Source organism: Anopheles funestus, chromosome 2RL (assembly GCF_943734845.2).
Source record: "Anopheles funestus chromosome 2RL, idAnoFuneDA-416_04, whole genome shotgun sequence".
NCBI classification, from domain to species: Eukaryota; Metazoa; Arthropoda; class Insecta; order Diptera; family Culicidae; genus Anopheles; species Anopheles funestus.
The window spans coordinates 102,290,281-102,315,353 of record NC_064598.1 but is presented as its reverse complement, the minus strand read 5'-3'; the positions used below and the strand labels follow the sequence as shown (position 1 = coordinate 102,315,353).

General features: G+C 33.8%; 1 long non-coding RNA gene across 1 annotated transcript in view; it reads right to left on the bottom strand.

Annotated features, from left to right (window-relative positions):
- The window catches only part of LOC125763015 (uncharacterized), a 47,409-nt gene extending 23,828 nt beyond the window's left edge, over positions 1-23,581 (bottom strand). Inside the window, exon 1 of the long non-coding RNA XR_007418296.1 lies at positions 22,871-23,581. This is a non-coding gene — a long non-coding RNA (uncharacterized LOC125763015). The remainder of the gene's footprint in view (positions 1-22,870) is intronic.
- Between the last annotated feature and the right edge of the window lie 1,492 nt (positions 23,582-25,073).

Sequence of the window (25,073 nt, the reverse complement as noted above, 5' to 3'; positions counted from 1 at the left end):
AGCCATTGATGCCATCTATCGACCACAGGCAAAGATTGGAGATCCGTTGGATACCGACCGAGTTATAGGCAAAATTTGGTGCGAAAATGAGCCTTAGTGGATTGACAAATTTATAGATTTTTTCAATTTTTTTCATTATTTTTTACCTTTTTTTAATTTAAAGCATTGTTTGAGTGAAAAGGAACTAATTGCAACAATTTCGCATTAAAATAAAACAAATTTTTAAATTTTGCAAAATTTCTCAAAAAAATGGCAAGGGGTACCCCTTATGAAATTTTCGAGTGGAAAATTTTTTTGAAATTTTTTTCTGATTTTTTATTCTTTTTTTAATTTAAAGCATTATTTGAGTGAAAAGAAACTTATTGCAACAAACTCGCAATGAAATATATCACATTTAAAAATTTTGCTGAATTGCAGAAAAATGAGGAACATTTTACATTTTCTCAAACAGGGTAAGGAACTTGGTTCCTCGCATAACTTCTGGCACAGACATCTGAGGGCATGGCCGTCCAAGAAGAAAATGTAGCCATTGATGCCATCTATCGACCACAGGCAAAGATTGGAGATCCGTTAGATACCGACCGAGTTATAGGCAAAATTTGGTGATGGCATCAATGGTTACATTTTCTCAAACTGGGTAAGGAACTTGGTTCCTCGCATAACTTCTGGCACAGACATCTGAGGGCATGGCCGTCCACGAAGAAAATGTAGCCATTGATGCCATCTATCGACCACAGGCAAAGATTGGAGATCCGTTGGATACCGACCGAGTTATAGGCAAAATTTGGTGCGAAAATGAGCCTTAGTGGATTGACAAATTTATAGATTTTTTCATTTTTTTTCATTATTTTTTACCTTTTTTTAATTTAAAGCATTGTTTGAGTGAAAAGAAACTAATTGCAACAATTTCGCATTAAAATAAAACAAATTTTTAAATTTTGCAAAATTTCTCAAAAAAATGGCAAGGGGTACCCCTTATGAAATTTTCGAGTGGAAAATTTTTTTGAAATTTTTTTCTGATTTTTTATTCTTTTTTTAATTTAAAGCATTATTTGAGTGAAAAGAAACTTATTGCAACAAACTCGCAATGAAATATATCACATTTAAAAATTTTGCTGAATTGCAGAAAAATGAGGAACATTTTACATTTTCTCAAACTGGGTAAGGAACTTGGTTCCTCGCATAACTTCTGGCACAGACATCTGAGGGCATGGCCGTCCAAGAAGAAAATGTAGCCATTGATGCCATCTATCGACCACAGGCAAAGATTGGAGATCCGTTAGATACCGACCGAGTTATAGGCAAAATTTGGTGCGAAAATGAGGAAAATTTTACATTTTCTCAAACAGGGTAAGGAACTTGGTTCCTCGCATAACTTCTGGCACAGACATCTGAGGGCATGGCCGTCCACGAAGAAAATGTAGCCATTGATGCCATCTATCGACCACAGGCAAAGATTGGAGATCCGTTAGATACCGACCGAGTTATAGGCAAAATTTGGTGCGAAAATGAGCCTTAGTGGATTGACAAATTTATAGATTTTTTCAATTTTTTTCATTATTTTTTACCTTTTTTTAATTTAAAGCATTGTTTGAGTGAAAAGAAACTAATTGCAACAATTTCGCATTAAAATAAAACAAATTTTTAAATTTTGCAAAATTTCTCAAAAAAATGGCAAGGGGTACCCCTTATGAAATTTTCGAGTGGAAAATTTTTTTGAAATTTTTTTCTGATTTTTTATTCTTTTTTTAATTTAAAGCATTATTTGAGTGAAAAGAAACTTATTGCAACAAACTCGCAATGAAATATATCACATTTAAAAATTTTGCTGAATTGCAGAAAAATGAGGAACATTTTACATTTTCTCAAACAGGGTAAGGAACTTGGTTCCTCGCATAACTTCTGGCACAGACATCTGAGGGCATGGCCGTCCAAGAAGAAAATGTAGCCATTGATGCCATCTATCGACCACAGGCAAAGATTGGAGATCCGTTAGATACCGACCGAGTTATAGGCAAAATTTGGTGCGAAAATGAGGAAAATTTTACATTTTCTCAAACAGGGTAAGGAACTTGGTTCCTCGCATAACTTCTGGCACAGACATCTGAGGGCATGGCCGTCCACGAAGAAAATGTAGCCATTGATGCCATCTATCGACCACAGGCAAAGATTGGAGATCCGTTAGATACCGACCGAGTTATAGGCAAAATTTGGTGCGAAAATGAGCCTTAGTGGATTGACAAATTTATAGATTTTTTCAATTTTTTTCATTATTTTTTACCTTTTTCTAATTTAAAGCATTGTTTGAGTGAAAAGAAACTAATTGCAACAATTTCGCATTAAAATAAAACAAACTTTTAAATTTTGCAAAATTTCTCAAAAAAATGGCAAGGGGTACCCCTTATGAAATTTTCGAGTGGAAAATTTTTTTGAAATTTTTTTCTGATTTTTTATTCTTTTTTTAATTTAAAGCATTATTTGAGTGAAAAGAAACTTATTGCAACAAACTCGCAATGAAATATATCACATTTAAAAATTTTGCTGAATTGCAGAAAAATGAGGAACATTTTACATTTTCTCAAACAGGGTAAGGAACTTGGTTCCTCGCATAACTTCTGGCACAGACATCTGAGGGCATGGCCGTCCAAGAAGAAAATGTAGCCATTGATGCCATCTATCGACCACAGGCAAAGATTGGAGATCCGTTAGATACCGACCGAGTTATAGCTAAAACTTGGTGCAAAAATGAGGAACATTTTACATTTTCTCAAACAGGGTAAGGAACTTGGTTCCTCGCATAACTTCTGGCACAGACATCTGAGGGCATGGCCGTCTACGAAGAAAAGGTAGCCATTGATGCCATCTATCGACCACAGGTTAAAGATTGGCGATCCGTTAGATACCGACCGAGTTATAGGCAAAATTTGGTGCGAAAATGAGCCTTAGTGGATTGACAAATTTATAGATTTTTTCAATTTTTTTCATTATTTTTTACCTTTTTTTAATTTAAAGCATTGTTTGAGTGAAAAGGAACTAATTGCAACAATTTCGCATTAAAATAAAACAAATTTTTAAATTTTGCAAAATTTCTCAAAAAAATGGCAAGGGGTACCCCTTATGAAATTTTCGAGTGGAAAATTTTTTTGAAATTTTTTTCTGATTTTTTATTCTTTTTTTAATTTAAAGCATTATTTGAGTGAAAAGAAACTTATTGCAACAAACTCGCAATGAAATATATCACATTTAAAAATTTTGCTGAATTGCAGAAAAATGAGGAACATTTTACATTTTCTCAAACAGGGTAAGGAACTTGGTTCCTCGCATAACTTCTGGCACAGACATCTGAGGGCATGGCCGTCCAAGAAGAAAATGTAGCCATTGATGCCATCTATCGACCACAGGCAAAGATTGGAGATCCGTTAGATACCGTCCGAGTTATAGGCAAAACTTGGTGCGATAATGAGCCTTAGTGGATTGACAAATTCATAGATTTTTTCAATTTTTTTCATTATTTTTTACCTTTTTTTAATCTAAAGCATTGTTTGAGTGAAAAGGAACTAATTGCAACAATTTCGCATTAAAATAAAACAAATTTTTAAATTTTGCAAAATTTCTCAAAAAAATGGCAAGGGGTACCCCTTATGAAATTTTCGAGTGGAAAATTTTTTTGAAATTTTTTTCTGATTTTTTATTCTTTTTTTAATTTAAAGCATTATTTGAGTGAAAAGAAACTTATTGCAACAAACTCGCAATAAAATATATCACATTTAAAAATTTTGCTGAATTGCAGAAAAATGAGGAACATTTTACATTTTCTCAAACAGGGTAAGGAACTTGGTTCCTCGCATAACTTCTGGCACAGACATCTGAGGGCATGGCCGTCCAAGAAGAAAATGTAGCCATTGATGCCATCTATCGACCACAGGCAAAGATTGGAGATCCGTTAGATACCGACCGAGTTATAGGCAAAATTTGGTGCGAAAATGAGGAAAATTTTACATTTTCTCAAACAGGGTAAGGAACTTGGTTCCTCGCATAACTTCTGGCACAGACATCTGAGGGCATGGCCGTCCACGAAGAAAATGTAGCCATTGATGCCATCTATCGACCACAGGCAAAGATTGGAGATCCGTTGGATACCGACCGAGTTATAGGCAAAATTTGGTGCGAAAATGAGCCTTAGTGGATTGACAAATTTATAGATTTTTTCAATTTTTTTCATTATTTTTTACCTTTTTTTAATTTAAAGCATTGTTTGAGTGAAAAGAAACTAATTGCAACAATTTCGCATTAAAATAAAACAAATTTTTAAATTTTGCAAAATTTCTCAAAAAAATGGCAAGGGGTACCCCTTATGAAATTTTCGAGTGGAAAATTTTTATGAAATTTTTTTCTGATTTTTTATTCTTTTTTTAATTTAAAGCATTATTTGAGTGAAAAGAAACTTATTGCAACAAACTCGCAATGAAATATATCACATTTAAAAATTTTGCTGAATTGCAGAAAAATGAGGAACATTTTACATTTTCTCAAACAGGGTAAGGAACTTGGTTCCTCGCATAACTTCTGGCACAGACATCTGAGGGCATGGCCGTCCAAGAAGAAAATGTAGCCATTGATGCCATCTATCGACCACAGGCAAAGATTGGAGATCCGTTAGATACCGACCGAGTTATAGGCAAAATTTGGTGCGAAAATGAGGAACATTTTACATTTTCTCAAACAGGGTAAGGAACTTTGTTCCTCGCATAACTTCTGGCACAAACATCTGAGGGCATGGCCGTCCACGAAGAAAATGTAGCCATTGATGCCATCTATCGACCACAGGCAAAGATTGGAGATCCGTTGGATACCGACCGAGTTATAGGCAAAATTTGGTGCGAAAATGAGCCTTAGTGGATTGACAAATTTATAGATTTTTCAATTTTTTTCATTATTTTTTACCTTTTTTTAATTTAAAGCATTGTTTGAGTGAAAAGAAACTAATTGCAACAATTTCGCATTAAAATAAACCAAATTTTTAAATTTTGCAAAATTTCTCAAAAAAATGGCAAGGGGTACCCCTTATGAAATTTTCGAGTGGAAAATTTTTTTGAAATTTTTTTCTGATTTTTTATTCTTTTTTTAATTTAAAGCATTATTTGAGTGAAAAGAAACTTATTGCAACAAACTCGCAATGAAATATATCACATTTAAAAATTTTGCTGAATTGCAGAAAACTGAGGAACATTTTACATTTTCTCAAACAGGGTAAGGAACTTGGTTCCTCGCATAACTTCTGGCACAGACATCTGAGGGCATGGCCGTCCAAGAAGAAAATGTAGCCATTGATGCCATCTATCGACCACAGGCAAAGATTGGAGATCCGTTAGATACCGACCGAGTTATAGGCAAAATTTGGTGCGAAAATGAGGAAAATTTTACATTTTCTCAAACAGGGTAAGGAACTTGGTTCCTCGCATAACTTCTGGCACAGACATCTGAGGGCATGGCCGTCCACGAAGAAAATGTAGCCATTGATGCCATCTATCGACCACAGGCAAAGATTGGAGATCCGTTGGATACCGTCCGAGTTATAGGCAAAATTTGGTGCGAAAATGAGCCTTAGTGGATTGACAAATTTATAGATTTTTTCATTTTTTTTCATTATTTTTTACCTTTTTTTAATTTAAAGCATTGTTTGAGTGAAAAGAAACTAATTGCAACAATTTCGCATTAAAATAAAACAAATTTTTAAATTTTGCAAAATTTCTCAAAAAAATGGCAAGGGGTACCCCTTATGAAATTTTCGAGTGGAAAATTTTTTTGAAATTTTTTTCTGATTTTTTATTCTTTTTTTAATTTAAAGCATTATTTGAGTGAAAAGAAACTTATTGCAACAAACTCGCAATGAAATATATCACATTTAAAAATTTTGCTGAATTGCAGAAAAATGAGGAACATTTTACATTTTCTCAAACAGGGTAAGGAACTTGGTTCCTCGCATAACTTCTGGCACAGACATCTGAGGGCATGGCCGTCCAAAAAGAAAATGTAGCCATTGATGCCATCTATCGACCACAGGCAAAGATTGGAGATCCGTTAGATACCGACCGAGTTATAGGCAAAATTTGGTGCGAAAATGAGGAAAATTTTACATTTTCTCAAACAGGGTAAGGAACTTGGTTCCTCGCATAACTTCTGGCACAGACATCTGAGGGCATGGCCGTCCACGAAGAAAATGTAGCCATTGATGCCATCTATCGACCACAGGCAAAGATTGGAGATCCGTTGGATACCGACCGAGTTATAGGCAAAATTTGGTGCGAAAATGAGCCTTAGTGGATTGACAAATTTATAGATTTTTCAATTTTTTTCATTATTTTTTACCTTTTTTTAATTTAAAGCATTGTTTGAGTGAAAAGAAACTAATTGCAACAATTTCGCATTAAAATAAACCAAATTTTTAAATTTTGCAAAATTTCTCAAAAAAATGGCAAGGGGTACCCCTTATGAAATTTTCGAGTGGAAAATTTTTTTGAAATTTTTTTCTGATTTTTTATTCTTTTTTTAATTTAAAGCATTATTTGAGTGAAAAGAAACTTATTGCAACAAACTCGCAATGAAATATATCACATTTAAAAATTTTGCTGAATTGCAGAAAACTGAGGAACATTTTACATTTTCTCAAACAGGGTAAGGAACTTGGTTCCTCGCATAACTTCTGGCACAGACATCTGAGGGCATGGCCGTCCAAGAAGAAAATGTAGCCATTGATGCCATCTATCGACCACAGGCAAAGATTGGAGATCCGTTAGATACCGACCGAGTTATAGGCAAAATTTGGTGCGAAAATGAGGAAAATTTTACATTTTCTCAAACAGGGTAAGGAACTTGGTTCCTCGCATAACTTCTGGCACAGACATCTGAGGGCATGGCCGTCCACGAAGAAAATGTAGCCATTGATGCCATCTATCGACCACAGGCAAAGATTGGAGATCCGTTGGATACCGTCCGAGTTATAGGCAAAATTTGGTGCGAAAATGAGCCTTAGTGGATTGACAAATTTATAGATTTTTTCATTTTTTTTCATTATTTTTTACCTTTTTTTAATTTAAAGCATTGTTTGAGTGAAAAGAAACTAATTGCAACAATTTCGCATTAAAATAAAACAAATTTTTAAATTTTGCAAAATTTCTCAAAAAAATGGCAAGGGGTACCCCTTATGAAATTTTCGAGTGGAAAATTTTTTTGAAATTTTTTTCTGATTTTTTATTCTTTTTTTAATTTAAAGCATTATTTGAGTGAAAAGAAACTTATTGCAACAAACTCGCAATGAAATATATCACATTTAAAAATTTTGCTGAATTGCAGAAAAATGAGGAACATTTTACATTTTCTCAAACAGGGTAAGGAACTTGGTTCCTCGCATAACTTCTGGCACAGACATCTGAGGGCATGGCCGTCCAAGAAGAAAATGTAGCCATTGATGCCATCTATCGACCACAGGCAAAGATTGGAGATCCGTTAGATACCGACCGAGTTATAGGCAAAATTTGGTGCGAAAATGAGGAAAATTTTACATTTTCTCAAACAGGGTAAGGAACTTGGTTCCTCGCATAACTTCTGGCACAGACATCTGAGGGCATGGCCGTCCACGAAGAAAATGTAGCCATTGATGCCATCTATCGACCACAGGCAAAGATTGGAGATCCGTTGGATACCGACCGAGTTATAGGCAAAATTTGGTGCGAAAATGAGCCTTAGTGGATTGACAAATTTATAGATTTTTTCAATTTTTTTCATTATTTTTTACCTTTTTTTAATTTAAAGCATTGTTTGAGTGAAAAGGAACTAATTGCAACAATTTCGCATTAAAATAAAACAAATTTTTAAATTTTGCAAAATTTCTCAAAAAAATGGCAAGGGGTACCCCTTATGAAATTTTCGAGTGGAAAATTTTTTTGAAATTTTTTTCTGATTTTTTATTCTTTTTTTAATTTAAAGCATTATTTGAGTGAAAAGAAACTTATTGCAACAAACTCGCAATGAAATATATCACATTTAAAAATTTTGCTGAATTGCAGAAAAATGAGGAACATTTTACATTTTCTCAAACAGGGTAAGGAACTTGGTTCCTCGCATAACTTCTGGCACAGACATCTGAGGGCATGGCCGTCCAAGAAGAAAATGTAGCCATTGATGCCATCTATCGACCACAGGCAAAGATTGGAGATCCGTTAGATACCGACCGAGTTATAGGCAAAATTTGGTGCGAAAATGAGGAAAATTTTACATTTTCTCAAACAGGGTAAGGAACTTGGTTCCTCGCATAACTTCTGGCACAGACATCTGAGGGCATGGCCGTCCACGAAGAAAATGTAGCCATTGATGCCATCTATCGACCACAGGCAAAGATTGGAGATCCGTTGGATACCGACCGAGTTATAGGCAAAATTTGGTGCGAAAATGAGCCTTAGTGGATTGACAAATTTATAGATCTTTTCAATTTTTTTCATTATTTTTTACCTTTTTTTAATTTAAAGCATTGTTTGAGTGAAAAGGAACTAATTGCAACAATTTCGCATTAAAATAAAACAAATTTTTAAATTTTGCAAAATTTCTCAAAAAAATGGCAAGGGGTACCCCTTATGAAATTTTCGAGTGGAAAATTTTTTTGAAATTTTTTTCTGATTTTTTATTCTTTTTTTAATTTAAAGCATTATTTGAGTGAAAAGAAACTTATTGCAACAAACTCGCAATGAAATATATCACATTTAAAAATTTTGCTGAATTGCAGAAAAATGAGGAACATTTTACATTTTCTCAAACAGGGTAAGGAACTTGGTTCCTCGCATAACTTCTGGCACAGACATCTGAGGGCATGGCCGTCCACGAAGAAAATGTAGCCATTGATGCCATCTATCGACCACAGGCAAAGATTGGAGATCCGTTGGATACCGACCGAGTTATAGGCAAAATTTGGTGCGAAAATGAGCCTTAGTGGATTGACAAATTTATAGATTTTTTCAATTTTTTTCATTATTTTTTACCTTTTTTTAATTTAAAGCATTGTTTGAGTGAAAAGAAACTAATTGCAACAATTTCGCATTAAAATAAAACAAATTTTTAAATTTTGCAAAATTTCTCAAAAAAATGGCAAGGGGTACCCCTTATGAAATTTTCGAGTGGAAAATTTTTTTGAAATTTTTTTCTGATTTTTTATTCTTTTTTTAATTTAAAGCATTATTTGAGTGAAAAGAAACTTATTGCAACAAACTCGCAATGAAATATATCACATTTAAAAATTTTGCTGCATTGCAGAAAAATGAGGAACATTTTACATTTTCTCAAACAGGGTAAGGAACTTGGTTCCTCGCATAACTTCTGGCACAGACATCTGAGGGCATGGCCGTCCAAGAAGAAAATGTAGCCATTGATGCCATCTATCGACCACAGGCAAAGATTGGAGATCCGTTAGATACCGACCGAGTTATAGGCAAAATTTGGTGCGAAAATGAGGAAAATTTTACATTTTCTCAAACAGGGTAAGGAACTTGGTTCCTCGCATAACTTCTGGCACAGACATCTGAGGGCATGGCCGTCCACGAAGAAAATGTAGCCATTGATGCCATCTATCGACCACAGGCAAAGATTGGAGATCCGTTGGATACCGACCGAGTTATAGGCAAAATTTGGTGCGAAAATGAGCCTTAGTGGATTGACAAATTTATAGATTTTTTCAATTTTTTTCATTATTTTTTACCTTTTTTTAATTTAAAGCATTGTTTGAGTGAAAAGAAACTAATTGCAACAATTTCGCATTAAAATAAAACAAATTTTTAAATTTTGCAAAATTTCTCAAAAAAATGGCAAGGGGTACCCCTTATGAAATTTTCGAGTGGAAAATTTTTTTGAAATTTTTTTCTGATTTTTTATTCTTTTTTTAATTTAAAGCATTATTTGAGTGAAAAGAAACTTATTGCAACAAACTCGCAATGAAATATATCACATTTAAAAATTTTGCTGAATTGCAGAAAAATGAGGAAAATTTTACATTTTCTCAAACAGGGTAAGGAACTTGGTTCCTCGCATAACTTCTGGCACAGACATCTGAGGGCATGGCCGTCCACGAAGAAAATGTAGCCATTGATGCCATCTATCGACCACAGGCAAAGATTGGAGATCCGTTGGATACCGACCGAGTTATAGGCAAAATTTGGTGCGAAAATGAGCCTTAGTGGATTGACAAATTTATAGATTTTTCAATTTTTTTCATTATTTTTTACCTTTTTTTTAATTTAAAGCATTGTTTGAGTGAAAAGAAACTAATTGCAACAATTTCGCATTAAAATAAAACAAATTTTTAAATTTTGCTAAATTTCTCAAAAAAATGGCAAGGGGTACCCCTTATGAAATTTTCGAGTGGAAAATTTTTTTGAAATTTTTTTCTGATTTTTTATTCTTTTTTTAATTTAAAGCATTATTTGAGTGAAAAGAAACTTATTGCAACAAACTCGCAATAAAATATATCACATTTAAAAATTTTGCTGAATTGCAGAAAAATGAGGAACATTTTACATTTTCTCAAACAGGGTAAGGAACTTGGTTCCTCGCATAACTTCTGGCACAGACATCTGAGGGCATGGCCGTCCAAGAAGAAAATGTAGCCATTGATGCCATCTATCGACCACAGGCAAAGATTGGAGATCCGTTAGATACCGACCGAGTTATAGGCAAAATTTGGTGCGAAAATGAGCCTTAGTGGATTGACAAATTTATAGATTTTTTCAATTTTTTTCATTATTTTTTACCTTTTTTTAATTTAAAGCATTGTTTGAGTGAAAAGAAACTAATTGCAACAATTTCGCATTAAAATAAAACAAATTTTTAAATTTTGCAAAATTTCTCAAAAAAATGGCAAGGGGTACCCCTTATGAAATTTTCGAGTGGAAAATTTTTTTGAAATTTTTTTCTGATTTTTTATTCTTTTTTTAATTTAAAGCATTATTTGAGTGAAAAGAAACTTATTGCAACAAACTCGCAATGAAATATATCACATTTAAAAATTTTGCTGAATTGCAGAAAAATGAGGAACATTTTACATTTTCTCAAACAGGGTAAGGAACTTGGTTCCTCGCATAACTTCTGGCACAGACATCTGAGGGCATGGCCGTCCAAGAAGAAAATGTAGCCATTGATGCCATCTATCGACCACAGGCAAAGATTGGAGATCCGTTAGATACCGACCGAGTTATAGCTAAAACTTGGTGCAAAAATGAGGAACATTTTACATTTTCTCAAACAGGGTAAGGAACTTGGTTCCTCGCATAACTTCTGGCACAGACATCTGAGGGCATGGCCGTCTACGAAGAAAAGGTAGCCATTGATGCCATCTATCGACCACAGGTTAAAGATTGGCGATCCGTTAGATACCGACCGAGTTATAGGCAAAATTTGGTGCGAAAATGAGCCTTAGTGGATTGACAAATTTATAGATTTTTTCAATTTTTTTCATTATTTTTTACCTTTTTTTAATTTAAAGCATTGTTTGAGTGAAAAGGAACTAATTGCAACAATTTCGCATTAAAATAAAACAAATTTTTAAATTTTGCAAAATTTCTCAAAAAAATGGCAAGGGGTACCCCTTATGAAATTTTCGAGTGGAAAATTTTTTTGAAATTTTTTTCTGATTTTTTATTCTTTTTTTAATTTAAAGCATTATTTGAGTGAAAAGAAACTTATTGCAACAAACTCGCAATGAAATATATCACATTTAAAAATTTTGCTGAATTGCAGAAAAATGAGGAACATTTTACATTTTCTCAAACAGGGTAAGGAACTTGGTTCCTCGCATAACTTCTGGCACAGACATCTGAGGGCATGGCCGTCTAAGAAGAAAATGTAGCCATTGATGCCATCTATCGACCACAGGCAAAGATTGGAGATCCGTTAGATACCGTCCGAGTTATAGGCAAAACTTGGTGCGATAATGAGCCTTAGTGGATTGACAAATTCATAGATTTTTTCAATTTTTTTCATTATTTTTTACCTTTTTTTAATTTAAAGCATTGTTTGAGTGAAAAGGAACTAATTGCAACAATTTCGCATTAAAATAAAACAAATTTTTAAATTTTGCAAAATTTCTCAAAAAAATGGCAAGGGGTACCCCTTATGAAATTTTCGAGTGGAAAATTTTTTTGAAATTTTTTTCTGTTTTTTATTCTTTTTTTAATTTAAAGCATTATTTGAGTGAAAAGAAACTTATTGCAACAAACTCGCAATAAAATATATCACATTTAAAAATTTTGCTGAATTGCAGAAAAATGAGGAACATTTTACATTTTCTCAAACAGGGTAAGGAACTTGGTTCCTCGCATAACTTCTGGCACAGACATCTGAGGGCATGGCCGTCCAAGAAGAAAATGTAGCCATTGATGCCATCTATCGACCACAGGCAAAGATTGGAGATCCGTTAGATACCGACCGAGTTATAGGCAAAATTTGGTGCGAAAATGAGGAAAATTTTACATTTTCTCAAACAGGGTAAGGAACTTGGTTCCTCGCATAACTTCTGGCACAGACATCTGAGGGCATGGCCGTCCACGAAGAAAATGTAGCCATTGATGCCATCTATCGACCACAGGCAAAGATTGGAGATCCGTTGGATACCGACCGAGTTATAGGCAAAATTTGGTGCGAAAATGAGCCTTAGTGGATTGACAAATTTATAGATTTTTTCAATTTTTTTCATTATTTTTTACCTTTTTTTAATTTAAAGCATTGTTTGAGTGAAAAGAAACTAATTGCAACAATTTCGCATTAAAATAAAACAAATTTTTAAATTTTGCAAAATTTCTCAAAAAAATGGCAAGGGGTACCCCTTATGAAATTTTCGAGTGGAAAATTTTTTTGAAATTTTTTTCTGATTTTTTATTCTTTTTTTAATTTAAAGCATTATTTGAGTGAAAAGAAACTTATTGCAACAAACTCGCAATGAAATATATCACATTTAAAAATTTTGCTGAATTGCAGAAAAATGAGGAACATTTTACATTTTCTCAAACAGGGTAAGGAACTTGGTTCCTCGCATAACTTCTGGCACAGACATCTGAGGGCATGGCCGTCCAAGAAGAAAATGTAGCCATTGATGCCATCTATCGACCACAGGCAAAGATTGGAGATCCGTTAGATACCGACCGAGTTATAGGCAAAATTTGGTGCGAAAATGAGGAACATTTTACATTTTCTCAAACAGGGTAAGGAACTTGGTTCCTCGCATAACTTCTGGCACAAACATCTGAGGGCATGGCCGTCCACGAAGAAAATGTAGCCATTGATGCCATCTATCGACCACAGGCAAAGATTGGAGATCCGTTGGATACCGACCGAGTTATAGGCAAAATTTGGTGCGAAAATGAGCCTTAGTGGATTGACAAATTTATAGATTTTTCAATTTTTTTCATTATTTTTTACCTTTTTTTAATTTAAAGCATTGTTTGAGTGAAAAGAAACTAATTGCAACAATTTCGCATTAAAATAAACCAAATTTTTAAATTTTGCAAAATTTCTCAAAAAAATGGCAAGGGGTACCCCTTATGAAATTTTCGAGTGGAAAATTTTTTTGAAATTTTTTTCTGATTTTTTATTCTTTTTTTAATTTAAAGCATTATTTGAGTGAAAAGAAACTTATTGCAACAAACTCGCAATGAAATATATCACATTTAAAAATTTTGCTGAATTGCAGAAAACTGAGGAACATTTTACATTTTCTCAAACAGGGTAAGGAACTTGGTTCCTCGCATAACTTCTGGCACAGACATCTGAGGGCATGGCCGTCCAAGAAGAAAATGTAGCCATTGATGCCATCTATCGACCACAGGCAAAGATTGGAGATCCGTTAGATACCGACCGAGTTATAGGCAAAATTTGGTGCGAAAATGAGGAAAATTTTACATTTTCTCAAACAGGGTAAGGAACTTGGTTCCTCGCATAACTTCTGGCACAGACATCTGAGGGCATGGCCGTCCACGAAGAAAATGTAGCCATTGATGCCATCTATCGACCACAGGCAAAGATTGGAGATCCGTTGGATACCGTCCGAGTTATAGGCAAAATTTGGTGCGAAAATGAGCCTTAGTGGATTGACAAATTTATAGATTTTTTCATTTTTTTTTCATTATTTTTTACCTTTTTTTAATTTAAAGCATTGTTTGAGTGAAAAGAAACTAATTGCAACAATTTCGCATTAAAATAAAACAAATTTTTAAATTTTGCAAAATTTCTCAAAAAAATGGCAAGGGGTACCCCTTATGAAATTTTCGAGTGGAAAATTTTTTTGAAATTTTTTTCTGATTTTTTATTCTTTTTTTAATTTAAAGCATTATTTGAGTGAAAAGAAACTTATTGCAACAAACTCGCAATGAAATATATCACATTTAAAAATTTTGCTGAATTGCAGAAAAATGAGGAACATTTTACATTTTCTCAAACAGGGTAAGGAACTTGGTTCCTCGCATAACTTCTGGCACAGACATCTGAGGGCATGGCCGTCCAAGAAGAAAATGTAGCCATTGATGCCATCTATCGACCACAGGCAAAGATTGGAGATCCGTTAGATACCGACCGAGTTATAGGCAAAATTTGGTGCGAAAATGAGGAAAATTTTACATTTTCTCAAACAGGGTAAGGAACTTGGTTCCTCGCATAACTTCTGGCACAGACATCTGAGGGCATGGCCGTCCACGAAGAAAATGTAGCCATTGATGCCATCTATCGACCACAGGCAAAGATTGGAGATCCGTTGGATACCGACCGAGTTATAGGCAAAATTTGGTGCGAAAATGAGCCTTAGTGGATTGACAAATTTATAGATTTTTTCAATTTTTTTCATTATTTTTTACCTTTTTTTAATTTAAAGCATTGTTTGAGTGAAAAGGAACTAATTGCAACAATTTCGCATTAAAATAAAACAAATTTTTAAATTTTGCAAAATTTCTCAAAAAAATGGCAAGGGGTACCCCTTATGAAATTTTCGAGTGGAAAATTTTTTTGAAATTTTTTTCTGATTTTTTATTCTTTTTTTAATTTAAAGCATTATTTGAGTGAAAAGAAACTTATTGCAACAAACTCGCAATGAAATATATCACATTTAAAAATTTTGCTGAATTGCAGAAAAATGAGGAACATTTTACATTTTCTCAAACAGGGTAAGGAACTTGGTTCCTCGCATAACTTCTGGCACAGACATCTGAGGGCATGGCCGTCCAAGAAGAAAATGTAGCCATTGATGCCATCTATCGACCACAGGCAAAGATTGGAGATCCGTTAGATACCGACCGAGTTATAGGCAAAATTTGGTGCGAAAATGAGGAAAATTTTACATTTTCTCAAACAGGGTAAGGAACTTGGTTCCTCGCATAACTTCTGGCACAGACATCTGAGGGCATGGCCGTCCACGAAGAAAATGTAGCCATTGATGCCATCTATCGACCACAGGCAAAGATTGGAGATCCGTTGGATACCGACCGAGTTATAGGCAAAATTTGGTGCGAAAATGAGCCTTAGTGGATTGACAAATTTATAGATCTTTTCAATTTTTTTCATTATTTTTTACCTTTTTTTAATTTAAAGCATTGTTTGAGTGAAAAGGAACTAATTGCAACAATTTCGCATTAAAATAAAACAAATTTTTAAATTTTGCAAAATTTCTCAAAAAAATGGCAAGGGGTACCCCTTATGAAATTTTCGAGTGGAAAATTTTTTTGAAATTTTTTTCTGATTTTTTATTCTTTTTTTAATTTAAAGCATTATTTGAGTGAAAAGAAACTTATTGCAACAAACTCGCAATGAAATATATCACATTTAAAAATTTTGCTGAATTGCAGAAAAATGAGGAACATTTTACATTTTCTCAAACAGGGTAAGGAACTTGGTTCCTCGCATAACTTCTGGCACAGACATCTGAGGGCATGGCCGTCCAAGAAGAAAATGTAGCCATTGATGCCATCTATCGACCACAGGCAAAGATTGGAGATCCGTTAGATACCGACCGAGTAATAGGCAAAATTTGGTGCGAAAATGAGGAAAATTTTACATTTTCTCAAACAGGGTAAGGAACTTGGTTCCTCGCATAACTTCTGGCACAGACATCTGAGGGCATGGCCGTCCACGAAGAAAATGTAGCCATTGATGCCATCTATCGACCACAGGCAAAGATTGGAGATCCGTTGGATACCGACCGAGTTATAGGCAAAATTTGGTGCGAAAATGAGCCTTAGTGGATTGACAAATTTATAGATTTTTTCATTTTTTTTCATTATTTTTTACCTTTTTTTAATTTAAAGCATTGTTTGAGTGAAAAGAAACTAATTGCAACAATTTCGCATTAAAATAAAACAAATTTTTAAATTTTGCAAAATTTCTCAAAAAAATGGCAAGGGGTACCCCTTATGAAATTTTCGAGTGGAAAATTTTTTTGAAATTTTTTTCTGATTTTTTATTCTTTTTTTAATTTAAAGCATTATTTGAGTGAAAAGAAACTTATTGCAACAAACTCGCAATGAAATATATCACATTTAAAAATTTTGCTGAATTGCAGAAAAATGAGGAACATTTTACATTTTCTCAAACAGGGTAAGGAACTTGGTTCCTCGCATAACTTCTGGCACAGACATCTGAGGGCATGGCCGTCCAAGAAGAAAATGTAGCCATTGATGCCATCTATCGACCACAGGCAAAGATTGGAGATCCGTTAGATACCGACCGAGTTATAGGCAAAATTTGGTGCGAAAATGAGGAAAATTTTACATTTTCTCAAACAGGGTAAGGAACTTGGTTCCTCGCATAACTTCTGGCACAGACATCTGAGGGCATGGCCGTCCACGAAGAAAATGTAGCCATTGATGCCATCTATCGACCACAGGCAAAGATTGGAGATCCGTTGGATACCGACCGAGTTATAGGCAAAATTTGGTGCGAAAATGAGCCTTAGTGGATTGACAAATTTATAGATTTTTTCAATTTTTTTCATTATTTTTTACCTTTTTTTAATTTAAAGCATTGTTTGAGTGAAAAGAAACTAATTGCAACAATTTCGCATTAAAATAAAACAAATTTTTAAATTTTGCAAAATTTCTCAAAAAAATGGCAAGGGGTACCCCTTATGAAATTTTCGAGTGGAAAATTTTTTTGAAATTTTTTTCTGATTTTTTATTCTTTTTTTAATTTAAAGCATTATTTGAGTGAAAAGAAACTTATTGCAACAAACTCGCAATGAAATATATCACATTTAAAAATTTTGCTGAATTGCAGAAAAATGAGGAAAATTTTACATTTTCTCAAACAGGGTAAGGAACTTGGTTCCTCGCATAACTTCTGGCACAGACATCTGAGGGCATGGCCGTCCACGAAGAAAATGTAGCCATTGATGCCATCTATCGACCACAGGCAAAGATTGGAGATCCGTTGGATACCGACCGAGTTATAGGCAAAATTTGGTGCGAAAATGAGCCTTAGTGGATTGACAAATTTATAGATTTTTCAATTTTTTTCATTATTTTTTACCTTTTTTTTAATTTAAAGCATTGTTTGAGTGAAAAGAAACTAATTGCAACAATTTCGCATTAAAATAAAACAAATTTTTAAATTTTGCTAAATTTCTCAAAAAAATGGCAAGGGGTACCCCTTATGAAATTTTCGAGTGGAAAATTTTTTTGAAATTTTTTTCTGATTTTTTATTCTTTTTTTAATTTAAAGCATTATTTGAGTGAAAAGAAACTTATTGCAACAAACTCGCAATAAAATATATCACATTTAAAAATTTTGCTGAATTGCAGAAAAATGAGGAACATTTTACATTTTCTCAAACAGGGTAAGGAACTTGGTTCCTCGCATAACTTCTGGCACAGACATCTGAGGGCATGGCCGTCCAAGAAGAAAATGTAGCCATTGATGCCATCTATCGACCACAGGCAAAGATTGGAGATCCGTTAGATACCGACCGAGTTATAGGCAAAACTTGGTGCAAAAATGAGGAACATTTTACATTTTCTCAAACAGGGTAAGGAACTTGGTTCCTCGCATAACTTCTGGCACAGACATCTGAGGGCATGGCCGTCTACGAAGAAAAGGTAGCCATTGATGCCATCTATCGACCACAGGTTAAAGATTGGCGATCCGTTGGATACCGAGCGAGTTATAGGCAAAACTTGGTGCGAAAATGAGCCTTAGTGGATTGACAAATTTATAGATTTTTTCAATTTTTTTCATTATTTTTTACCTTTTTTTAATTTAAAGCATTGTTTGAGTGGAAAGGAACTAATTGCAACAATTTCGCATTAAAATAAAACAAATTTTTAAATTTTGCTAAATTTTTCAAAAAAATGGCAAGGGGTACCCCTTATGAAATTTTCGAGTGGAAAATTTTTTTGAAATTTTTTTCTGATTTTTTATTCTTTTTTTAATTTAAAGCATTATTTGAGTGAAAAGAAACTTATTGCAACAAACTCGCAATGAAATATATCACATTTAAAAATTTTGCTGAATTGCAGAAAAATGAGGAACATTTTACATTTTCTCAAACAGGGTAAGGAACTTGGTTCCTCGCATAACTTCTGGCACAGACATCTGAGGGCATGGCCGTCCAAGAAGAAAATGTAGCCATTGATGCCATCTATCGACCACAGGCAAAGATTGGAGATCCGTTAGATACCGTCCGAGTTATAGGCAAAACTTGGTGCGAAAATGAGCCTTAGTGGATTGACAAATTCATAGATTTTTTCAATTTTTTTCATTATTTTTTACCTTTTTTTAATTTAAAGCATTGTTTGAGTGAAAAGGAACTAATTGCAACAATTTCGCATTAAAATAAAACAAATTTTTAAATTTTGCTAAATTTCTCAAAAAAATGGCAAGGGGTACCCCTTATGAAATTTTCGAGTGGAAAATTTTTTTGAAATTTTTTCTGATTTTTTATTCTTTTTTTAATTTAAAGCATTATTTGAGTGAAAAGAAACTTATTGCAACAAACTCGCAATGAAATATATCACATTTAAAAATTTTGCTGAATTGCAGAAAAATGAGGAACATTTTACATTTTCTCAAACAGGGTAAGGAACTTGGTTCCTCGCATAACTTCTGGCACAGACATCTGAGGGCATGGCCGTTCAAGAAGAAAATGTAGCCATTGATGCCATCTATCGACCACAGGCAAAGATTGGAGATCCGTTAGATACCGACCGAGTTATAGGCAAAATTTGGTGCGAAAATGAGGAAAATTTTACATTTTCTCAAACAGGGTAAGGAACTTGGTTCCTCGCATAACTTCTGGCACAGACATCTGAGGGCATGGCCGTCCACGAAGAAAATGTAGCCATTGATGCCATCTATCGACCACAGGCAAAGATTGGAGATCCGTTAGATACCGACCAAGTTATAGGCAAAATTTGGTGCGAAAATGAGCCTTAGTGGATTGACAAATTTATAGATTTTTTCAATTTTTTTCATTATTTTTTACCTTTTTTTAATTTAAAGCATTGTTTGAGTGAAAAGAAACTAATTGCAACAATTTCGCATTAAAATAAGACAAATTTTTAAATTTTGCAAAATTTCTCAAAAAATGGCAAGGGGTACCCCTTATAAAATTTTCGAGTGGAAAATTTTTTTGAAATTTTTTTCTGATTTTTTATTCTTTTTTTAATTTAAAGCATTATTTGAGTGAAAAGAAACTTATTGCAACAAACTCGCAATGAAATATATCACATTTAAAAATTTTGCTGAATTGCAGAAAAATGAGGAACATTTTACATTTTCTCAAACAGGGTAAGGAACTTGGTTCCTCGCATAACTTCTGGCACAGACATCTGAGGGCATGGCCGTCCAAGAAGAAAATGTAGCCATTGATGCCATCTATCGACCACAGGCAAAGATTGGAGATCCGTTAGATACCGACCGAGTTATAGGCAAAATTTGGTGCGAAAATGAGGAAAATTTTACATTTTCTCAAACAGGGTAAGGAACTTGGTTCCTCGCATAACTTCTGGCACAGACATCTGAGGGCATGGCCGTCCACGAAGAAAATGTAGCCATTGATGCCATCTATCGACCACAGGCAAAGATTGGAGATCCGTTGGATACCGACCGAGTTATAGGCAAAATTTGGTGCGAAAATGAGCCTTAGTGGATTGACAAATTCATAGATTTTTCAATTTTTTTCATTATTTTTTACCTTTTTTTAATTTAAAGCATTGTTTGAGTGAAAAGAAACTAATTGCAACAATTTCGCATTAAAATAAAACAAATTTTTAAATTTTGCAAAATTTCTCAAAACAATGGCAAGGGGTACCCCTTATGAAATTTTCGAGTGGAAAATTTTTTTGAAATTTTTTTCTGATTTTTTATTCTTTTTTTAATTTAAAGCATTATTTGAGTGAAAAGAAACTTATTGCAACAAACTCGCAATGAAATATATCACATTTAAAAATTTTGCTGAATTGCAGAAAACTGAGGAACATTTTACATTTTCTCAAACAGGGTAAGGAACTTGGTTCCTCGCATAACTTCTGGCACAGACATCTGAGGGCATGGCCGTCCAAGAAGAAAATGTAGCCATTGATGCCATCTATCGACCACAGGCAAAGATTGGAGATCCGTTAGATACCGACCGAGTTATAGGCAAAATTTGGTGCGAAAATGAGGAACATTTTACATTTTCTCAAACAGGGTAAGGAACTTGGTTCCTCGCATAACTTCTGGCACAGACATCTGAGGGCATGGCCGTCCACGAAGAAAATGTAGCCATTGATGCCATCTATCGACCACAGGCAAAGATTGGAGATCCGTTGGATACCGACCGAGTTATAGGCAAAATTTGGTGCGAAAATGAGCCTTAGTGGATTGACAAGTTTATAGATTTTTTCAATTTTTTTCATTATTTTTTACCTTTTTTTAATTTAAAGCATTGTTTGAGTGAAAAGAAACTAATTGCAACAATTTCGCATTAAAATAAAAAAATTTTTTTTAATTTTGCAAAATTTCTCAAAAAAATGGCAAGGGGTACCCCTTATGAAATTTTCGAGTGGAAAATTTTTTTGAAATTTTTTTCTGATTTTTTATTCTTTTTTTAATTTAAAGCATTATTTGAGTGAAAAGAAACTTATTGCAACAAACTCGCAATGAAATATATCACATTTAAAAATTTTGCTGAATTGCAGAAAAATGAGGAACATTTTACATTTTCTCAAACAGGGTAAGGAACTTGGTTCCTCGCATAACTTCTGGCACAGACATCTGAGGGCATGGCCGTCCAAGAAGAAAATGTAGCCATTGATGCCATCTATCGACCACAGGCAAAGATTGGAGATCCGTTAGATACCGACCGAGTTATAGGCAAAACTTGGTGCAAAAATGAGGAACATTTTACATTTTCTCAAACAGGGTAAGGAACTTGGTTCCTCGCATAACTTCTGGCACAGACATCTGAGGGCATGGCCGTCCACGAAGAAAATGTAGCCATTGATGCCATCTATCGACCACAGGCAAAGATTGGAGATCCGTTGGATACCGACCGAGTTATAGGCAAAATTTGGTGCGAAAATGAGCCTTAGTGGATTGACAAATTTATAGATTTTTTCAATTTTTTTCATTATTTTTTACCTTTTTTTAATTTAAAGCATTGTTTGAGTGAAAAGAAACTAATTGCAACAATTTCGCATTAAAATAAAAATTTTTTTTTTAATTTTGCAAAATTTCTCAAAAAAATGGCAAGGGGTACCCCTTATGAAATTTTCGAGTGGAAAATTTTTTTGAAATTTTTTTCTGATTTTTTATTCTTTTTTTAATTTAAAGCATTATTTGAGTGAAAAGAAACTTATTGCAACAAACTCGCAATGAAATATATCACATTTAAAAATTTTGCTGAATTGCAGAAAAATGAGGAACATTTTACATTTTCTCAAACAGGGTAAGGAACTTGGTTCCTCGCATAACTTCTGGCACAGACATCTGAGGGCATGGCCGTCCAAGAAGAAAATGTAGCCATTGATGCCATCTATCGACCACAGGCAAAGATTGGAGATCCGTTAGATACCGACCGAGTTATAGGCAAAACTTGGTGCAAAAATGAGGAACATTTTACATTTTCTCAAACAGGGTAAGGAACTTGGTTCCTCGCATAACTTCTGGCACAGACATCTGAGGGCATGGCCGTCCACGAAGAAAATGTAGCCATTGATGCCATCTATCGACCACAGGCAAAGATTGGAGATCCGTTGGATACCGACCGAGTTATAGGCAAAATTTGGTGCGAAAATGAGCCTTAGTGGATTGACAAATTTATAGATTTTTTCAATTTTTTTCATTATTTTTTACCTTTTTTTAATTTAAAGCATTGTTTGAGTGAAAAGAAACTAATTGCAACAATTTCGCATTAAAATAAAACAAATTTTTAAATTTTGCAAAATTTCTCAAAAAAATGGCAAGGGGTACCCCTTATGAAATTTTCGAGTGGAAAATTTTTTTGAAATTTTTTTCTGATTTTTTATTCTTTTTTTAATTTAAAGCATTATTTGAGTGAAAAGAAACTTATTGCAACAAACTCGCAATGAAATATATCACATTTAAAAATTTTGCTGAATTGCAGAAAAATGAGGAAAATTTTACATTTTCTCAAACAGGGTAAGGAACTTGGTTCCTCGCATAACTTCTGGCACAGACATCTGAGGGCATGGCCGTCCACGAAGAAAATGTAGCCATTGATGCCATCTATCGACCACAGGCAAAGATTGGAGATCCGTTGGATACCGACCGAGTTATAGGCAAAATTTGGTGCGAAAATGAGCCTTAGTGGATTGACAAATTTATAGATTTTTCAATTTTTTTCATTATTTTTTACCTTTTTTTTAATTTAAAGCATTGTTTGAGTGAAAAGGAACTAATTGCAACAATTTCGCATTAAAATAAAACAAATTTTTAAATTTTGCTAAATTTCTCAAAAAAATGGCAAGGGGTACCCCTTATGAAATTTTCGAGTGGAAAATTTTTTTGAAATTTTTTTCTGATTTTTTATTCTTTTTTTAATTTAAAGCATTATTTGAGTGAAAAGAAACTTATTGCAACAAACTCGCAATAAAATATATCACATTTAAAAATTTTGCTGAATTGCAGAAAAATGAGGAACATTTTACATTTTCTCAAACAGGGTAAGGAACTTGGTTCCTCGCATAACTTCTGGCACAGACATCTGAGGGCATGGCCGTCCAAGAAGAAAATGTAGCCATTGATGCCATCTATCGACCACAGGCAAAGATTGGAGATCCGTTAGATACCGACCGAGTTATAGGCAAAACTTGGTGCAAAAATGAGGAACATTTTACATTTTCTCAAACAGGGTAAGGAACTTGGTTCCTCGCATAACTTCTGGCACAGACATCTGAGGGCATGGCCGTCTACGAAGAAAAGGTAGCCATTGATGCCATCTATCGACCACAGGTTAAAGATTGGCGATCCGTTGGATACCGAGCGAGTTATAGGCAAAACTTGGTGCGAAAATGAGCCTTAGTGGATTGACAAATTTATAGATTTTTTCAATTTTTTTCATTATTTTTTACCTTTTTTTAATTTTAAGCATTGTTTGAGTGGAAAGGAAATAATTGCAACAATTTCGCATTAAAATAAAACAAATTTTTAAATTTTGCTAAATTTTTCAAAAAAATGGCAAGGGGTACCCCTTATGAAATTTTCGAGTGGAAAATTTTTTTGAAATTTTTTTCTGATTTTTTATTCTTTTTTTAATTTAAAGCATTATTTGAGTGAAAAGAAACTTATTGCAACAAACTCGCAATGAAATATATCACATTTAAAAATTTTGCTGAATTGCAGAAAAATGAGGAACATTTTACATTTTCTCAAACAGGGTAAGGAACTTGGTTCCTCGCATAACTTCTGGCACAGACATCTGAGGGCATGGCCGTCCAAGAAGAAAATGTAGCCATTGATGCCATCTATCGACCACAGGCAAAGATTGGAGATCCGTTAGATACCGTCCGAGTTATAGGCAAAACTTGGTGCGAAAATGAGCCTTAGTGGATTGACAAATTCATAGATTTTTTCAATTTTTTTCATTATTTTTTACCTTTTTTTAATTTAAAGCATTGTTTGAGTGAAAAGGAACTAATTGCAACAATTTCGCATTAAAATAAAACAAATTTTTAAATTTTGCTAAATTTCTCAAAAAAATGGCAAGGGGTACCCCTTATGAAATTTTCGAGTGGAAAATTTTTTTGAAATTTTTTCTGATTTTTTATTCTTTTTTTAATTTAAAGCATTATTTGAGTGAAAAGAAACTTATTGCAACAAACTCGCAATGAAATATATCACATTTAAAAATTTTGCTGAATTGCAGAAAAATGAGGAACATTTTACATTTTCTCAAACAGGGTAAGGAACTTGGTTCCTCGCATAACTTCTGGCACAGACATCTGAGGGCATGGCCGTTCAAGAAGAAAATGTAGCCATTGATGCCATCTATCGACCACAGGCAAAGATTGGAGATCCGTTAGATACCGACCGAGTTATAGGCAAAATTTGGTGCGAAAATGAGGAAAATTTTACATTTTCTCAAACAGGGTAAGGAACTTGGTTCCTCGCATAACTTCTGGCACAGACATCTGAGGGCATGGCCGTCCACGAAGAAAATGTAGCCATTGATGCCATCTATCGACCACAGGCAAAGATTGGAGATCCGTTAGATACCGACCAAGTTATAGGCAAAATTTGGTGCGAAAATGAGCCTTAGTGGATTGACAAATTTATAGATTTTTTCAATTTTTTTCATTATTTTTTACCTTTTTTTAATTTAAAGCATTGTTTGAGTGAAAAGAAACTAATTGCAACAATTTCGCATTAAAATAAGACAAATTTTTAAATTTTGCAAAATTTCTCAAAAAATGGCAAGGGGTACCCCTTATAAAATTTTCGAGTGGAAAATTTTTTTGAAATTTTTTTCTGATTTTTTATTCTTTTTTTAATTTAAAGCATTATTTGAGTGAAAAGAAACTTATTGCAACAAACTCGCAATGAAATATATCACATTTAAA